Genomic DNA, 19,682 nt, shown 5'->3' with positions numbered 1-19,682 from the left:
CTTTCAGGAAGAAGAGGATGGTGAGCATCCAGGTATCCTTTCTTTCCAGGATACCTGAGTAGCAGCATCAGTGAGTATCTCCTAGGATTGCACGTGGAGCATCAGAAGAGAGCTGTTCACTCTCAGAGTTTGCTATTTGTTGGAGCAGACAGAAGGAGTTTAGGGATTGGCCTCTTCTATAAGAAGGCCCAGTTATCCCATTAAGATAAGAAGTAACCTTTAAATGACACTGTAGTCATTTAGGAGCTGACATTTGATTTCCTTGTGCACCCAGTCTCCACTATAATTTCCTGCCTCTAAATGAAGCAATGAACAATGTTCAATTTAAGATTAGGGAGCAGAAAAAGTGTCTGCTCCATTAAAATAAAAACTGTATTTCAGAAGTTGACAGGCAGTGGAGTTAGTTGCAGGGAAAATTATTGGAAAAAGATTGAAACGGCTTTTATGAATAGAACATTGAGAACAGCAATGGCAACAGAAATAAAATTTACTGCCGTGGTCATAATATTTCTTAACTGACACATTAAATTAGACTGAATGCCCATGGGACTGTGGTTCCAGCCAGAATGTTGGCTAGTCATGTCAAGGGCCACTTTCTCCCTTGATGTTTTTGTCAAATACCACTTTTGGATTACCAGTACTTCAGTGTGTCACGGTTGAGTGTCTTCATCAGAAATGGATTCAGGCACTGTCTCCCTTCCCCTTGGCTCTCAAGACCTTCTGCACTGCCACTTACACCAGGTGTCCCTGTGCCTGTAACTGAAGAGACCCCTACCTGCGCTCTGGGTCCCTTCCCTTCTGGACACAGTTGGGAACCTCCCCCGTTGTCATCACTTTCCCGTCTCCCTTCACCTTGTTTTTCTTCCGTAAGCTTTTTAAAAAATTTTTTTGCATAGAAGCCTTTAAGTTTACTTTCATCTTTCTTGGATTAAAACAACAATAGCAACAAAACAAATTCAAAAATAATTCTTTGACCCTACTTCTATCTACTGCTCTACCTGGCTTCTCCTTCCCAGCAAAGTTGTTTCAACCAGGTGGGTGGTTTGAGGACTGCTTTGCTCTGCAGCCGCCTCTCCACTGCACCCCGGGCAGGCTTCAGGGGTGGGAGTGGGGCAGGTCACACAGGGCTCCTCGCACTGGGGCTTTGGTGATCACAGTGGCTGTCTTCAGGTTCTTTGGAACTTTGTGTTTGAAGGCTTGCCTTGTTGGAAGTCTAATGAGATAGTAGTGATGCTTGAGTTATTGGATGATGGTTTTGGCAGGCTTGAAACCAACTTGGGTGGGGTCGCCTCCTGAAGTCCCACCTCCTGAGGAGGGGTTGGAAGCAGGGGCTCCAGGTCCCTGCCCAGGAATTGCTGTCACTCTCAGCTCCAGGCAGCACCAGGTTGCTTGGTGAGAGAAGTGGGGATGTGTTTGCTGTTGCCCTCCACCCCTAGTGGTCACCTGGGCAAGAGCACAGGGAGAGCCCTGCGGGGTGGGGCACCTGGTGTCTTGGAGGGTGTGGTGGTAAGGCAGCAGCAGCTGACCCCCCCCCCCCGCCACTGGCACTGGTGGCATCATGGGGAGTTGGGTGGGGGAATCTGCGGGGGTACCTCTTAGTGACCCTCAATGGAGATCCCTAGGGCGTCCCCCACAGAGACTGCAGTTCCTCAGAGGAGCTGGTCCACTGTGGTTGTGGTCTGGAAAGGGGACATGGACTTCCCTGACCCTTGCCAGCTCGCATATTCATTTTGCACTGAGCCCTGAAAATGTTGTATCCTGTCCTGACTGGACGCTGACTAAGGTCAGCTGATCACCTTAAGGTCACTGAGACCTACTTGCTGCAAAACTCAGGTTGCTCCCCAGGGCTTGTCCTCCCTAAATTCACCACCCCATTAGCCACCATCAAGCTCTCCTTCCTCCTTCTCCCCTTTCTTGTCTCCCCTGCAGCTGTGACCATGTGTCCCTTTTCCCCTCCTGTCTCCCTGTCAGTCTGCCTTGCAGGATCCTCCTCCTTAGCCCTGGTTTACTGTTAGTGCTCTTGAGGCTTTCAGGGTTTCTGCCCTGCCATTCACACACTTCCTTTTTCATGACTTTCATCCCATTGTGTGCTGACTGTCCTGCCCAATCCATATCTTATGCTCTATCATCCTGGCAGTTCACTCTGTCCAGTGACCTGATCTTACTTTCCAGAGCCCACACTTCTTTTTTTTTTTCCCACACTTCTTCTAAGATTGCAGAGAAATTCATCTTTGCTAAAAATAGCTGCTGCTTACTCAGCATTTCCTAAAAGCTAGGCTTGTTGGTTATATGTTTATTTCTAGGACTCTCGCTTTTGCTTCAAGCTAACAATTGTCAAAGTACATTTCATGGGTGAAGAAACAGAGGCTCAGAGAGCTAAAGAAGCCAGCCTGAGATCACACAACTACTAGATTACTCAAAAGTTGGTTAAATTCCAAAACATATTTCTATCTACTCTAGCAATGAAGTACCACAATGATACTTGTATTAGATACTAATGAGCTATTCTATTACCTCTTCTAGGTAAAACTAAGAATAAGCACTAGTTATGTGCCAAACACTGTGTTCTAATTGCTTTACATATGTTAACTCATGTAATAAACAGCTTATGAGATATGTACTATTATTGTTCAGTTCAGTTCGTTAACTCAGTCATGTCCGACTCTTTGCGACCCCATGAATCGCAGCACGCCAGGCCTCCCTGTCCATCACCATTGTAGAGTTGGAGAAACTAAGACCAGAGAGTTTAGTAACTGAGGTCATGCACATAGTAGGAGGAATTGAGTCAGGAGTTCAGCCTAAGCAGGCAGCCCCCTCTGCTCTGGGTGTAGCCACAGTGCCACATACCTTGCTCCAGGCAACTACAAGTTGGCACTTGCCATGGGCAGTTGCCATCTACCACCATAAGGCTTAAATCATGTGCTACTGCAGCTGCTGGTTTTCAACACTCCCTGAAAGATCAGGGTGGAGAGCAGAAAGGAAGCACTCCATGCTCTGGGAAAAACCAGCAGGACAGGTCTTCAGATAGATTTTTTTCAGGAGCCTATTTTACGAGCCCAATTCTTATATCTCCTCATATCTAGAAAAGCACTAAAATCTTTCATGGTGATAACTGCTCCTCATGACTAGCAGAAACCTTCTGCAAAAAAATAATGTGATTGACTGCATTCTGCTCCTACATCAAAACCACATACATACTGTCCTCCCTGCCTTGCCTTTTTGGAGCAGTTTCTCAGAGCTATCTGAGGTACTGTCTCCCAGGCTATAGTCCTCATTTTGCCCCAAATAAAACTTAACTCACAACCCTCACGTTATTCATTTTTTTAGAAGTCAGCATTGCTCTGTTTGGTCCATAACCAACTCTGAGGAGTTAAGAAAGTGGCTCCTCTGTCTCTCACATTGTCTACCTTTTGAACAGTCGTGATATTATATGGTCACACTATCCCTACTGAGAAACTAACTGGAAGAAAGCTAAAGGCATGAAAATTCTCTAAATGCAACATGGAAGATAATATCTTACGTGTGATTTTTAAGTCTTGTTTAACTCCCTGTACTGCATTTTCCCTTCTTGGAGAGAGAAATCGAGTTTCACAGAGTCCTAAGTAATTCTTTTGAAGTTTGTATTAACCATAGTTATATAACATGGAGGAGTAATAAATTGCTTAAATGGTGAGATAAGTAAGGAGTAACAATATATAAAAGTTTATTCATTCATCAGATATTTACTGAATGTCTATTATGAGCCAGATATAGTCCTAGGCTTAGGAGAGACCATGGTGAACAAGATGCAATTTCTAGCCACAAAGACTTCATTCTTCTAGGGGAGACAGAGAAACTCCATGGGGCACATGGGGAGCAGCACCTAGAGAAATCCCCAGGCAGAAGGAAAGCTGTTTGCTGGAGGCAGGAAAACTAAAGATCCCCAGACAAGGTCCACCTTGTCTGGGTGGTAGACAGTAGACCAGTAGACCAGTCTAGCAGTAGCCCAGACCTTACATCCTTGCTGTGTACTAAGTCACCTCTCAATGCCTCACTTTTCTCATCTGCGAAATGAGTTGCTGCCTCATTGCATTGTAAGGCTTAACTGAGCTAATCTCTGAAGTGTTTAGAGCATAATATGCAGCCACTAAATGTTAACCAGTACTGTTACTATTTATAATTACTGTCATTAGAGCTGAGGCTGAACTCAAGGAAAGGTAAGACTTTCTTTCAAAGAGGAATATATTTATGTTTCTCCCAAATTCCTAACTTATCCCTTCCCCTACCTTTCTCCTTTGGTAATCATAAATTTTTTTTTCTATACTGTATGGCACAGGGAACTATATCCAGTATTTTGCAATAACCTATATGGGAAAAGAACCTGAGAAAGAATATATAACTGAATTTTATATATGCCTGCATGCCAAGTTGCTCCAGTTGTGTCTGACTCTTTGCAACCCCATGGACTGTAGCCTACTAGGCTCATCTGTTCTTGGAATTCTCCAGGCAAGAATACTGGAGTGGCTTGCCCTGTCCTCCTCCAAGGGATCTTCCTGACCCAGGGACTGAACCCACATCCTTTATGTCTCCTGCATTGGCAGGCAGGTTCTTTACCATTAGCAACACCTGGGAAGCCCAAATATTATATATATATATATATATATATATATATATATATATATATATATATATATATAAAACTGAACTGGGCGAATGGACAGAAGATCCTGATGAGCTACAGTCCATGGGGTCACAAAAGAGTCAGACATAGCAACAAAATAACAACAGCAAAAATATAACTGAATCACTTTGCTGTAAACCTGAAACTAACACATTGTAAATCAACTATACTCAGTAAAAAATAAGTTTATTAAAAAAGAGGAGCATGTTATCTTAAACTGCTCCCATCACCCAAATGATTCAAGCAAATGAACATGGATTCACTGAGAGAGTCCCCATTTGGGCATAAAAGAGTATTATGGCTTTTTATACAGCTCCTGACTCTGGTTACCCCTGTACTACACAGGGGATTCTCTGTCTTTGTGGCTAGAGATGGAGGGGATGGTGGCAACTCCTGCTGAACCTTGGGATGTCTGTTTCTGAGTTGCTATCTTTTTCTATGGGGAGGCGAGGGATAGATTTGGTATTCAGAGCTTCCTCTGAGTATACCAACATCCCTGGCTCCAAGTTCTACTTTCCTGGAGCCCTGCCTCTGGGACCTGGGAATCTCTCTCACTGGTTCATGTTTCCCAAGTTGGATGACTTAGAAACAAACTTGATTTTCCTTGGATTATGGCTTTTAAATTCATCTAAAGAAATACAAAATAAGGCAACAGTAGAAATAAACTCACATTTTAGTATTTAGAAAATCCCTCTTATTTTAAAATCAATTCACTATTCTGTTCTCTCGTTTTTCCAAGATGAGATCATCACCACCAAACTTTTAAAGGCAGGGTGAAGGACACGCCATCACTTCTATGATTGGCAGGATTCTCCACTTGTATCCTGTGTCAGTCAGGGAAACAAAACTCATGGTTGGGATTTTTACAGGGGAAAATTAAGGTAGGAAATTTAAGTGTTGGATAGCTGGAAAAGCAAAGAGAGGGAACAGAGATAATAACTGAAGCCAGCAGCTCCACCCCTGGGGCTAGGGAATCAAAGGAAAGGAGTTGGGTTGTCAGAATTGAGATGCTAACAAGTGGACCCCCATGTCCTGGGACTGAGACCTCTGAGGAAGGGTTGCTTCTGATACCTTGCAGGGCACAGTGAGGCTGTTTGGGAAGATGGGGAAAAAAGCTGGAGATGGGAATTAACAGTCCCTAACAAGGTGAAGGACTTCCAATATTCATTGTAAGGATTGATGCTGAAGCTCCAATACTTCAGCATCAGATATGAAGAACTGACTCATTGGGAAAGACCCTGCTGCTGGGAAAGATTGAAGGCAGGAGGAGAAGGGAACAACAGAGGATGAGATGGTTGGATGGCATCACTGACTCAATGGACATGAGTTTGAGCAAGCTCTGGGAGTTGGTGATGGACATGGAAGCCTGGTGTGCTGCAGTCCATGGGGTTGCAAAGAGTTGGACATGACTGAGTGACTGAACAGGGTGAAGGGTCATTGCTGAAGCAGTTTGAAAGGATTGAGAAGCAAAGCAAGAGGGAAGCAGAGCTGTTCTTTCTCCTTCAGTCCTTCTCTAGCACTCTTATCACAGAGCCTAGCAGGAGCCTAGGGTGCAGGAGTAGGTCTGTTACTGAGAGAAAATTATTTTGTAACCAGAACAAGTCATTTGCCTGCTTCAGGGATAGGCCTCTAGGTGTACCCAAATCTCTGCAACTGCAGGCCTGCTCCGTATGGGGGCTGACTGCCTGTGTCATTGCTGAGCCAGGCATGCTTGTGTTTTGCTGTTGAGGTTATTGGGGGACAACTTAGTGAAATCAGCTCCCTGGAGATCCTGTGTACACTTAACATAATTTTCACCACATTCAAATGGGACAGCTTCTTCAGGCTGCACATGAGCATTCCATGACTTTTAGAACAGAGAAACATTTTGTTTTCAGTAAGTTGACATAAACTCCTGATCATCATCTTAGCGCCTTCTCTTTTTTCTTAAATCCTCACCTCTAATCCAATTACACTAATCTTAATTCTATCAATTTATCTATCTACTATTGTTAAGGGCAAATCCAACTTAAAAAATACGGGGTTTAATTCTCTCTTTGAGAATAAAGGAAGAGACTGGCCTCCCTTCTCTCTTATCCTGCAGCATTTACTTTAGAAAACTTGTAATTTCTCTCTTTGAAATATATATAAATCTTTTAAAAGCTAAATATTCTCTTCATAGCTTTATGACAAGTCACGCTTTTCTCTGAGACTTGGGAGCCATCTCTTTGAAACATAAACATCTAGGGACATAGCACCCCTGTCTCCCAGTCTCTGTGTGAGAGTAGGCATCTGACTTGGAGGTGTGTGTGTGTGTGTGTGCATGCTCAGTCATGTCTGACTCTTTGCGACCCCATGGACTGTCACCCACCAGGCTCCTCTGTCCATGTTATTCTCCAGGCAAGAATACTTTAGTAGGAGGCCATTTCCTTCTCCGAGGGATATTCCCGACCCAGGGATCGAAACTTTGTCTCTTGGCAGGTGGATTCTTTACCTCTGCGCCACCTGGGAAGCCCCCAACCTCGTGGCAGCTTGCAAATCTATCCCCTTAAAGATATGAGAAGTTTATTCTTTTTTGAGGGGGTGGGGTGGGATAACGCCAATTAGCAAACACAAATGGCCACCCCAGTTACTGGGTGAATCTAGGATTAGCTGTATGTGACAAATGGAGTTGTCACGTCTTCTTACCTGACACTAGTCACTGTTTCTCTTGTGTGGAATAGGGCGTATCTGCTCAGCCGTGTAATGTGTGCAGATGGCCTGTGCTGCACATAGCATTCTGGTTTGATGCTCATTCAGTAATGGAAGTTTTCTTTCTCCACTGCTTTGTGGAGAGGATTTCTGGCTTGGGAGCTTTTGATTTTAATTACATTAATTTATAAATATCTACCTCTCTCTCTCTGTCCATTTCTGACCTACCACATCATTTGCCATAGTTACCTGCCTTCAGTATTTGTCTCCTTGCTTCTTTTCTTGCTTCCTCTGCACAGTCAGGCTGTGGCCTTTTAAAAATGCAGTTCAGCTTATATGATTCCTCTTCCTAAAATCCTGCAGTGCCTCCCATTGTGGCTCAAATGAAACCCAAAGTCCTACAAGCCCTGGGCAGTCTGGCCCTTTTCCATCCTCCCAAAGAGCCCCTGCCTCTCTCCTGCCCGCTCATTATGTTCCAGCCCTGCTGGTCTGGTTTAAATTCCCTGAATGTATCAAGCTTGTTCCCTCCCAGGACTTTTCTACTGCCAGTCATTTGGCCTGGAATGCTCCTTACCTCGCTTCCTATGGTTTATTACTCAACCAATTTTAACCTAATTAAAGGTCCATCTAGTCAAGGCTTTGGTTTTTCCTGTGGTCATGTATGGATGTGAGAGTTGGACTGTGAAGAAGGCTGAGCACCAAAGAATTGATGCTTTTGAACTGTGGTGTTGGAGAAGACTCTTGAGAGTCCCTTGGACTGCAAAGAGATCCAACCAGTCCATTCTAAAGGAGATCAGCCCTGGGATTTCTTTGGAAGGAATGATGCTAAAGCTGAAACTCCAGTACTTTAGCCACCTCATGTGAAGAGTTGACTCATTGGAAAAGACTCTGATGCTGGGAGGGATTGGGGGTAGGAGGAGAAGGGGACGACAGAGGATGAGATGGCTGGATGGCATCACTGACCTGATGGATGTGAGTTTGAGTGAACTCCAGGAGTTGGTGATGGACAGGGAGGCCTGGTGTGCTGTGATTCATGGGGTCACAAAGAGTCAGACACGACTGAGTGACTGAACTGAACTGAACTGATACCTTCCGTGGAGAGCTACCCTTCTCCCAGGTGAAGTTAGTTTGGTCTTAGGACTTACAGCATTATACCCTTTTCTATGAGCAGAGAGTTTATCAGCATCCGTAACTATGTATTTATTTATTTATTGCATGTTTGTTGCACAAAGACAGGGACCATGCATATCCAACCCCCACATCACTGTAAAGCCGTTGCCACTCTGGCATCTGAAACATGGTACATCCTCAGCAGCTGTTTGCTCATTACGTAGGACTCCAATGAAGTTCGTCTTAAAGGGAAACATCTCTAAATATTTGTCCCCCTTTTCCTGTTTGTGCTTTCTCCTGTGGGAGGGCTGGACTGAAGGGATGCATGTAGAACACTGCACTTTCCGGGGAATAGAACAATTTCAGTGCTTCAAAACCTATGAAGCCCAGTTGACAACTTGCTGGTTTTCTTGACTAACTCTGTTAAATTACAGTCTATGGGGCAAAGCCAGCAGCCCAGCCCCAGCTGGTGGCATGCTGGGGAGCCTAGGTACCCCTCAGAAGTGAGATGAGCTCTCCTCCATCTGTCAACCTATCAGAATGTTTTCCAACCTTCATCAGAAATCAGCATTTTACTGGTCATACTGGAGGTGTGGCAGGGCTCCCACCTCAGTTAGATGGACAGTGGTCTGGGTTTGCTGTGGGTCTGGTTGAAGGAAGTGCTGGGCCATGACAGGTCCCTGGGGGAGAGGCTGGCCACTGACACGCATTTCACTGAAGAAGTTCAAGAAAGAGTGATTTTAATGAAACAGGTTTAGCTCATGAAGCATGTAACCGGACAAACAAGATTGCTTCTAGGTAAATGGTTTGCAAACTCTTTTGGTGTTTTCCACTTGGTTTTATTTATTTCTTCTTTACACTGGTAGCTTCACAACAGTGGTTATGAGAAATGGAATATTTCCTGCCATATTAGTAAACAAAGAATGTCACAGTCATCAGCAATTATAGCCACTGAGGATGGCTAATGGTGAGCTGGTGAGCCCTGAGGGAACTCAGAAAGGAAAGAATACGTGCAGTCTAGAAGCCGTCAGATGCAGCCACTCCCTATGGTGAGCCCAGAGGAAACTCAGGATGTGAAAACTTAGGATACTGGCCCCAGACAGCTTAGGTGCATATCAAAGAAATGATTTCCCTGAGCCCAGACTCTTGTATCTTCCCATATATAGAAAAGAGCTAACTTCCTTAACGGGGGATATCTGCTTTTCTTTAATTAACAATAGTATTTTGATGTCAGACTACTTGCCCTTTGTTGCAAAAATTCTTTGTAGCCTGACTCCTCCTTGCAGCAGTTCCCTCAGGGTTACTTGAGATGCTGCCTCTATGTCTTAAGTCCTAAAAATTCCCACTGAGTCCTAAAAATTCCCACTGAATAAAATAATAACTCTCAACTTTTGAGTTGTGAATACTTTTTTAAGTCTGCAGTTACTAGTTTTATTTTATTTTATCTATTTTTTTAAATAGAATGCTTTATTGACTTTAGGTCAGTTGGGAACAATTACCTATATTTATGCTTTATATTTCCTCTCACTGGAAGAAAAGATAAATGTTACATTAGAGACTTTTCACTTTCATGTATTTGCTGCTCTGGGTTCACAAAACGTTCAGTTCTTTCCTGCAATATGGGATTCAGTATTACAACTCATCAATGAAAGGTGTATGCCCCAAATTTCCACTTGCTGCCATTGACTTCCGGCCAGAAACAAACTTCTTTGCAGCATTTATGACATCAGCATCAGCTACTGCATCAATCTGCTGAAGGACTGTGGATGGCGGTGTGTATGAACCAGCAGCTAGAGCCTGGGACCCAACTTCATCCAGGAAACCCTCAGAAGACTCCACTGACATCAGGTACCCAGCTTTCAGCTTGTTCTTGGCAGCTTGGACATCTGGATTAGAAAGGTTTCCTTGAGCAATTGTTTTTACTTGGTTATAAGCAGCCTTTATAACGTCTCCAGCAGATGCAGCTTGTGAGATAGTGTAGAACCCAAAGAGTCCAGAGTCTGAGTAACTGGCATTAAAAGCAGAAACATCAAATGGTTGGTGAACTCCCTTGGCTACAGCCTGGTACAGAGAGCTGGTGGCATTGCTGCCCCTCTTAACGTGTGGTCCAGCACCGAGGACGTGCTGGAGAACACTGAACACGTTTGCTTCTGCACTTCCTATGGCTGCACTCTCTGCTACAAGAGCGGCATGGACGAGACTGTCTCCATTCTGTTCCCGAATTTCACCTCCATGGTACTTGGCTTTTGCACCAGATAAACCAAGGCCACCCCTTATGTTCAGAAACTGTTCAGCAACTTGCTTTAGGACAGGATGACTCACACCAAGTCCAATCAAAGCCATTCTTGCACTTGTAAAATGATTCTGTACATAGTCATGTAACTCAACTGGTGTCACTTTTCCAATCCTGTAATCAGGACAATATAAGGAATTAGCCAAGGCATTTCTGTAAGCGGCAGCATGCAAATTTTCAATGACGTAAGCCTGTGGATTCTGAAGAGCCACAGCTTTGTCAATCCTTAGCTGAGGCTGAAGGGCAGCTACCTCCCAGCGTCGAAATTCTGGTGCTGTGGTGACATTGAGCAGGAACTCCATTAGAATATCAACATCATCCCGCAGGCATTCCACAGTATAGGCCATGTTTTCCCTTGTTGACATCATGCTTAATTTACCACCAACTGCTTCAATTCCACGGGTTATCTTGAAAGATGAAGCTCCTTTTGTAGTCAAACTGGATGCAAGACGAAGCAAATGAGAAGTTCCTAAATTGTTGGAGTTCTCATATCTGCTGCCTGCTTTAATGAACAAACCAATTCTTGACGCAGGAGCATAGTTTTCGAGAGAAGCAATCACCAAACCATTTGGTAACCTGGTAAACTCAAGGTCCTGAGGATGTGGAGGCACTCCTGCAGGGGCTGCTGTGGCTTTAACTTTAGGAGCAACTTTGAGGGAATAAAATCTCGAGAGGGACCCGGCTCTGGTTAACAGTTTCATTGCTCAAGATTGTTCTGAGCCTCGGTCACTGCCGCCTTAGAGGAAAGCAAGATGGTGGCGGCAGTTTTATTTTTTAAATGCCCTTAACAAACATGTCTATAAGCCTGAGTAGCATTAGTGATGACAGTGGAGAGCTCACTGCACAGTGTTATTAACGAGGCACAGAATGCCATAAATAATATGATTTAAATAGAGAGATTGTCCACCTCCTCCCTGTTCCCCCAGGGACTGAGCAAGAGGAATTCTGGGAACAAATAAGTCTGTCCTCACACACAGACCACAAAGTTGGTTCCCATTTGTGATCTGATATTTAGTTTTGATTAGTTTTGACTCAACTACAGGCAGTTGGTTTTTGCTTGCTCCACATTGGCCATGGGCATCACTCACCTTGGGTTGTGGCCAGATTGCTGTTGCCCTCCTTCTGCAAAAGGTGCCAGGCCCGCCACCCTTTTTAACCTGGAGGCCCTAGTCAATAACGCAAGGTGAGCTGACCAACCATGCTGCCTATGGAATTGCTTCCCCACTTGCTTTTCCTGTCTCTGAAAGTGCTGCAGCAGCTGTGGTCAGTGACCCACACAATGAAAACTGTCTATGCTTTTGGGCTGCCTGTCTCCCTGCTCAGCTCAGCTCCTTGGACTAAAGGGGATTCAGGCCAAGTTCAACGGAGAAGCCTGTGATTTCCCCAGGGCTTCTTCAGAAAACTGAATCTCTTCCCAAGCCAAGAGAGACTTGGCTGTCTTCAAAGGAGCCAAGATTTAAACAATTAACTCTCTTAATACAGTTACTATCAATCTTTTATTTGGCCTCTGCCTCAGATTGGAAGCACCCTTCTGCTTACAAAACCCCTTCACGCCACTCTTAAGTCATAGTTGTCAAGGTTTCTATAACTGTGCTGCAAAGAATGATCTTGAGTCTTTTGGCAGCTTTCTGGCATTTCTACCTAGTCAGATTCCCAGGGGGAGGGCCTAGAAATCTTCACTTTTATCAAGCGCTCACAAATATTCTTATACTTATGAGTGAACATTTGAAATTCACTGAGGTGCATGCCACAGAGTTGTTGTTCAGTCTCTCAGTTGTGTCCGACTCTTTGTGGTCCCATGGACTGCAGCACGCCAGGCTTCCCTGTCTTTCACCATCTCCTGGAGTTTGTTCAAACTCACGTCCATTGAGTCAATGATGCCATCCAACCATCTTATCCTCTGTCACACCCTTCTCTTGCCCTCAATATTGCCCAGCATCAGGATCTTTTCTAATGAGTCAGTTCTTTGCATCAGGTGGCCAAAGTATTGGAGTTTCAGCTTCAGCATCAGTCCTTCCAATGAATATTCAGGGTTGATTTCCCTTAGGATTGACTGGTTTGATCTCCTTGCTGTCCAAGGTACTCTCAAGAGTCTTCTACAGCACTATAATTCAAAAGCATTAATTTTTTGGTGTTCAGCCTTCCTTATGGTCCAACTCTCACATCCATACATGACTACTGGAAAAACCATAGCTTTGACTATATGGACCTTTGTCAGCAAAGTGATGTCTGTTTTTTTAATATGCTGTCTAGGTTTGTCATAGCTTTTCTTCCAAGGAGCAAGTGTTTTTAATTTTATGGCTGCAGTCACCATCCACAGTGGTTTTGGAGTCCAAGAAAATAAAATCTGTCACTGTTTCCATTTTTTCCCCATCTATTTGCCTGAAGGGATGGGACCCAATGCCATAGTAACTGTTAATATGTTAACTCATTGTTATAAAAAATCATAGGAAATGACAGCTAAACAAAAAACCCATCGTCTTTTGTAATGCATCTTACAGAGTATTTCTACTTGAGAGTGAGCCCTCTTTAAACTATGCAGCTAACTCACTGTCCCTAAATGAATTATTTGGTGATAAGTGCAAACCACACACATTCATCATTAGAGCTCTGTTGATTTTTTTAGATACTGAAGATATACATAAGTTTGTGGTTAATGTTATTACAGAAATGATATGATATAAAGTAGAGTAGAAATTATGTGGTGGCAGAATTTATTTTAGAATTTTTATATATAAGAGTAATTTTCATTTTTTAGAATTGTTAAGGATTTGAGTTACTTACATTGTTCAGTTATAATTTACTATCTTCAAAGGGGAAATTATTCATTGTAAAAGCTATTTAAACTTAGATTTGGGAACCATACGATGTCTTGGAAGATATTTATTGTAGTACACGTGTGTGTGCTAAGTTGCTTCAGTTGTGTCTGACTCTGCGACTCTATGGACTGTAGCCTGCCAGTCTCCTCTGTCCATGGTATCCTCCAGGCAAAAATATTGGAGTAGGTTGCTGTGCCCTCCTCCATGGGAATCTTCCCAGCCCAATATCAAACCCGTGTCTCTTGTGTCTCCTGCACTGGCAGGCAGGTTCTTTACCACTCCATCTCCTGGGAAGCCCATTATAGTATACATGGAGGGTTTTAACAGCTTCTCTTGAGTCACTTTCAATAAGGAGGGATCAGCCTATTTGAATAAAGTAGAAACATATAAGAAATGAATTTTTTTTTACCCTTGCGGTAAGTAATAATAAACACTGTGATGCTTATACTGGTGGAAGGAAGAGTGTTGTGATGTTGTGGAATGTAATCTTGGGGTTCCTGAGTTTTAACAGCAACTTCAATAGTTTCTGAGGGGAAATTCCATCATTTGTTGTCTACTGTAATGGCTGAGATCTTCAAACTGGCTCTTCATGGGACCAGATTTGTTACCTGGTTTGTTTTTGGAGCTATTAGCATGCTCCAAAACGTCTTACCTTGTGAACCATCTCTTATTGGATCCTAGAGAATAAATCCAAAAGGATCATAAGCGGTTTGTGAATCAGTCAAGGTAGCTGGGCTAAGAGACTTCTTACATGAAGACTTTTCTTATTCTAGTTAGAATCAGAAGCTCTGTGCCCAGTGCTTGGTACAGTGTTATGTTGTGCTCTAGGGCTCGTGGAGACCAGCTAGTCCAGGCGTGCACCCTCTGTCCCATAGATAGCAGTGCCCTCTTTCCTAGTCACTCCCATATTCTTATACATTGTTACAGTTCCACAGGACAGACTTCATGAAGGCAGATCTTCATTATGGAACTGTAAGTTAAAGAAAAATTATGTGATACAGGAAACGACAAGAGTAGAACTTTGTTTTCATGGGGGTTTAGGATTGTGCTTTTTCCTTTGTCAATATGCAAACCTGAAAGTGGGCAGATGGGTCTTCTTAGAAAAAAAGAGGGGGAAAGGAGAGAAAAAAAATCCAGAAATTTTAGAGTCACTCTTTGTTTCTCCCCAAATACAACAGATAGAAGAGACCCTTGCCTTATGTGTAAGGAAGGCTTAGTATTTCTTTGTGAAAGTAACACAACGTTAAACCTTTCTTTCCTGGATTAGCCTCCCCATCCTCCCCTCCCATGTGTCTCTTTTAGTCATTGGAATTAGTTGTTTGAGGATTGATAAATAGTGGATGAAAAGCAGAAAGCATCTGGCTCAGGAAAAGGAGAGAATTTATAGCAGAATAACTGAGTTTGTATGTAAAGAGAAAAAAAGAGTGGAGAATGGTTGTATTTTGCTTTAATCCAGTGTGCCTGAGGTGCATTGTAGAAACTTCCTTTATAGATAGTTCTCTTTTTTAACTCATTGCTTTAAATCCTACTGTAAGAGGTCAAAATGGCCACAGTTCATTTTATGGTGGAAGATGTTTTGCGGAATTTAAATTTTAGTGAGTTACTCATCCCAAAGGAATGAATGAAGTAGAAACAATTGTGCTTATGTCACCTGAGCTGTTAGATCAGTTGAGAATTGTTCCATGTACTCAAATATCATTTGGATTCAATTTGCCTGACACTTGCCTTTTCTTGTTCTGCACAACCTCCCTAGGATCTCATATACTCACACAATATCAGCTCCCAATAGTGAACTAATGGGCCCCAAGGCTAGATTTTATTTAGACCATTCCTGTGGAAGTACTTAATATTGTCCACTAGAAGCAAAAGGATAATACTTTATTTTGTAAGATCCATTGGCACTTGGTGATTTAAAGGAAGAAATATCTGTTTGGTTTATGATGATGTTATCTAACCAAAACTCTGATGATTTCCTTAATTATTCAAGGTTATGATTCTTATTACAAAAGCCATTATTGTTAGTTTTATATTTAAGCAACAACACAGATATATTAGATGCTGTGCAAAATGTACCCAAGTAGATTCCAGTAATTATGAAGAGATACGATGGAAAAGATTGAATTCATTCCTTCAGGTGATCAAAAATCATGTTTTGTCTTTACTGTCTTTACCTTTGAAGAATGCAAGTCTGATACATGTATTTTTCTTCTTTTTTCTTTCTTTTTTTCTACGAATGTACTCATCTTACACATATGGATTCATTCAAAGCATTTTTGCTCATGTTAAGTGGGTTCATTAGATCAATACAAAGCAAAATGGTGTCACCTATAACTGTCTATCTATGTATCTATGTATCTATCTATTTCTCTAACTGGCAGGGACTGGTCAATTAGTAATAAGGCATTGGTAATTGGTGAGAATATGCAATCAATGGCTGATTAATTGACCACCATCCATGAGAAAATGAGCCCATCTTATAACTTGCTGTTGGTAAAGAATCACCTGCAATGCAGAAGACCCTGGTTTGATTCCTGGGTAGGGAAGATCCGCTCAAGAAGGGATAGGCTACCCATTCTAGTATTCTTGGGCTTCCCTTGTGGCTCAGCTGGTAAAGAATCTGCCTGCAGTGTGGGAGACCTGGGTTTGATCCCTAGGTTGGGAAGATCCCCTGAAGAAGGGAATGGCTACCCACTCCAGTATTCTGGCCTAGAGAATTCCATGGACTATACAGTCCATGGGGTTGCAAAGAGTTGAATACTACTGAGTGACTTTCACTTTCACTTTTATAACTTGCTGTGCATGAACCATTATATATTATAGAGTTGACTATAGCTTTATTTTAATAATGAATTTGAGCTCTTGGCTACTGCTTATTACTAGATTTCTTTAGCTTAGTTATTTTGTTTGCCCAGTCTCTCAATAGGATGTCATTCTGCAGATATTTAATAAATATTTTTTATTTATTGAATAAAAATAATATAATGAATAACTTATACCAGATGGTCTAGACTTTGTTCCAGTGAAAGATGGGGTGTCTGAAAGAATGTTAACTAATACTGAATCCCTTCTCTTCTAAATTAAAAAGTGTTTTGTTTTTTTTTTTTCTAGAAGGGCAAGAAAACCTCCAAGATCCTCTTTCAGGGAAAGTAGCTTTTTGCTTCTTTTTGGATTAGGTACACATCTCCTTGTCATGTTCATCAATGATCATTAGGCTTTTCTTTATTGTTTATTGACTGGGCAAGACTGTGTAAAGACTCTTTCATTGGAAGATAGTAATAAACACAATTGAAAGAGGACTGATGAAACTTGGTTTTTGGAACAGACACTCCAAAAGTTTATAGTAATAGTTGCTTTTGGGAGCAATGCCTTGCATGAAATAGTATTTATATTAGCATGCTGCTGCTACTGCTGCCAAGTCGCTTCAGTCGTGTCCTACTCTGTGCGACCCCATAGACAGCAGCCCACCAGGCTCCCCCGTCCCTGGGATTCTCCAGGCAAGAACACTGGAGTGGGTTGCCATTTCCTTCTCCAATGCATGAAAGTGAAAAGTGAAAGTGAAGTCGCTCAGTCGTGTCCGACTCTTAGCGACCCCATGGACTGCAGCCCACCAGGCTCCTCCGTCCGTGGGATTTTCCAGGCAAGAGTACTGGAGTGGGGTGCCATCGCCTTCTCCGTTATGTTAGCATAAACCATCTTAATTGCTGAGTTCTTTACTACCCTGAAGGGTATAATCTCAATCAATCACATCTGTATAAAATCACCAGTACTGTTGGGAGGAGGAAGTTAACTATCTCTCTGAAAACCTTCCCTTAGGCAGAGAGGAGAAAGTGATCTGAGAGGAGCTGGAGTGGGCTGGGCAGAATTAGTGTAGTTACATGGTATAAACTCTATAGGTTTCCCTGGTGGCTCAGATGGTAAAGCATCTGCCTACAATGCAGGAGACCTGGGTTCAATCCCTGGGTTGGGAAGATCTCCTGGAGAAGGCAATGGCAACCCACTCCAGTACTCTTGCCTGGAAAATCCCATAGACGGAGGGGCCTGGTAGGCTACAGTCCATGGGGTGGGAAAGAGTCAGACACGACTGAGTGACTTCACTTTCACTCACTTTCACTATGGATTTAGCCAATAGAATTGAAAGGGACACTAAGGGACACTCCAACTTTATGGAAAATTCAAAAAAAAAGTTGCCACTAAGGTATTTTTAATTTTGTGCTATCCCCCTCCTCTTAGACAACAGGGTTTTCACTCTGCTCTTTGACTTCCCACTGATCAATTTTTCTTCTCTCTTCTCAAACAACTGTAACTTTGAACTCTACCGAGATCTGCTCTTTTGGAAAAAGCTCAAATTAGTTCTTACTTGTTTTATCTCTTCCTTTTGGCCTTTCTTTTCTCTGCTCCTGCCTTTCTCCACCTCCTAAATAAAACGTTCAGCAAGATATAGAGAGAAAATATTGCAAACTTGGAATTCATACAGACACGAAGTGCAAATCTTGACTTGTTCCCTTTTATTAGCTGTTTTGTGCAAGTAACGACCTGACCCGTAGAGTTACGTGGGTGAAATCGTTCAGACTATATATATATATTGGCAATAGCTGGAAAAAGTTATTGCCTCAATTCATCCCCCAGAGAGACCTGATCTCTAGCGCAGCTACTTAGAAATATATGTAGAGTCCAGAACAGTACAAACAATTTGTACATGTCCCCTCAGGGTCATTTCTTAGAGCCAGTGTCACTTCCTGTGGTGGGTACTGGAAGCCCTCCTATCTCTCTCTCACCTTTGTTTCCCCTTTCTTTGCCTCTCTCTACCTAAATTCTGTCCCCCTGTAGCCAAAGCTCGTTTATTTCTAAATTACCCCGGATCTTTACACTTCATCACAGTGGGACATCTGTAACAAGAACCAACTGTTCTTTTACTGATACTGATCTCTCTGTCAGCATAGTTTTGATGCATCCTTATACATGATGACCTTCTATCTTCCAGAGGCAAGGATGGGGGAGACTGAAAGGATGGAGGGGACAGAGAAAATTAGACTGAGCACTCCCCTGGGCTGGGGAGGATGGGGCAGAAAATCCTGTAAAGGGCTCAGAACCTGGTGTATAAAGCACTGACACTCAAGAGATTGTCAAAAACAAGCAACAAAACCTCACCTCATACCCATCGTTTTCATTAATATCGTGTTTTATCAAAGTAATCTAACTAAACTGAATATCTACTAAAGGATTGAAATACATATAGTGGGGAATGCAGTGTTGTCTCTGGTTCAGTGCAGTCACATGAGAACCAGTGCCGGGCATGCTGGTGACCAAGACAGAGGGTTCCCTACTTTTTTTGGAGGCTGCAATCAAGAAGAATCAAAGTAGTTTTTAATCTGTATAGTTTGAGGGGTTTGGGGGAGACATTTAGGTAATTCAAGTCCTACAACAGCTGGATATTTTTGACATTCATAAAGGAAATCTCAGGGCTTCCTAAGTGGTGGTAAAGAATCCACCTGCCCGTGCAGGAGACATAAGAGACATGGGTTCAGTTGCTGGGTCAGGAAGATCCCCTGAAGAAGGAAATGGCAACCCACTCCAGTATTCTTGCTTGAGAAATCCCATGGACAGAGGAGCCTGGTGGGCTACAGTCCATGGGTTCACAAAAGAGTTGGACATGACTTAGTGACTAAACAACACAATAGGAAATCTCCTATCTTTTATTATTAATTCTCAATTACCAGAAGAAATATGTATCATTAACTTTATTCTGTTTTACTTAATTAGAATATTTAGCTTTATATATTTTTAGCCTTTATAGTTTATAGCTAATTTAGTTTATTTTCCTTTACAGGACTCAGAGGAACAATTTTCCTGGGTAATATTTCTTAAGTATAATAATGCTAAATTTTATTATAGAAGGTCCCTTATATAAATTACTTATTTCTAGTCTCTACCTTTTTTTTTTTTTTTTTGATAAAATGTTTTTATTTACTCTTAAAATTTCTTCTTTTATCCTTTAAAAACTATGTAAAGTAACACATCTTCTTTCAATTAAGGAAATTATTCTTTGTATAGTTAGGGGAAGGATCAAAAGATATAGACTTTACTATGGGGTCAGAATTGCCCAAGGAACATCAGAAAAGATAAGAAAAGC

At 42.4% G+C, this 19,682-nt stretch overlaps 1 long non-coding RNA gene and 1 pseudogene across 6 annotated transcripts in view; one reads left to right on the top strand and one right to left on the bottom strand.

Moving 5' to 3' along the window:
- Positions 1-19,682, top strand: part of LOC101903114 (uncharacterized) — a 274,464-nt gene that overhangs the window by 205,435 nt on the left and 49,347 nt on the right. The gene's annotated exons all lie outside the window — the stretch shown is intronic.
- On the bottom strand, positions 9,889-11,490 carry LOC613316 (cytochrome b-c1 complex subunit 2, mitochondrial pseudogene; annotated as a pseudogene).

This window comes from Bos taurus, chromosome 9 (genome assembly GCF_002263795.3).
Source record: "Bos taurus isolate L1 Dominette 01449 registration number 42190680 breed Hereford chromosome 9, ARS-UCD2.0, whole genome shotgun sequence".
NCBI classification, from domain to species: Eukaryota; Metazoa; Chordata; class Mammalia; order Artiodactyla; family Bovidae; genus Bos; species Bos taurus.
The sequence above is the reverse complement of the archived record's forward strand: the minus strand, read 5'-3'. Positions and strand labels throughout refer to the sequence as shown.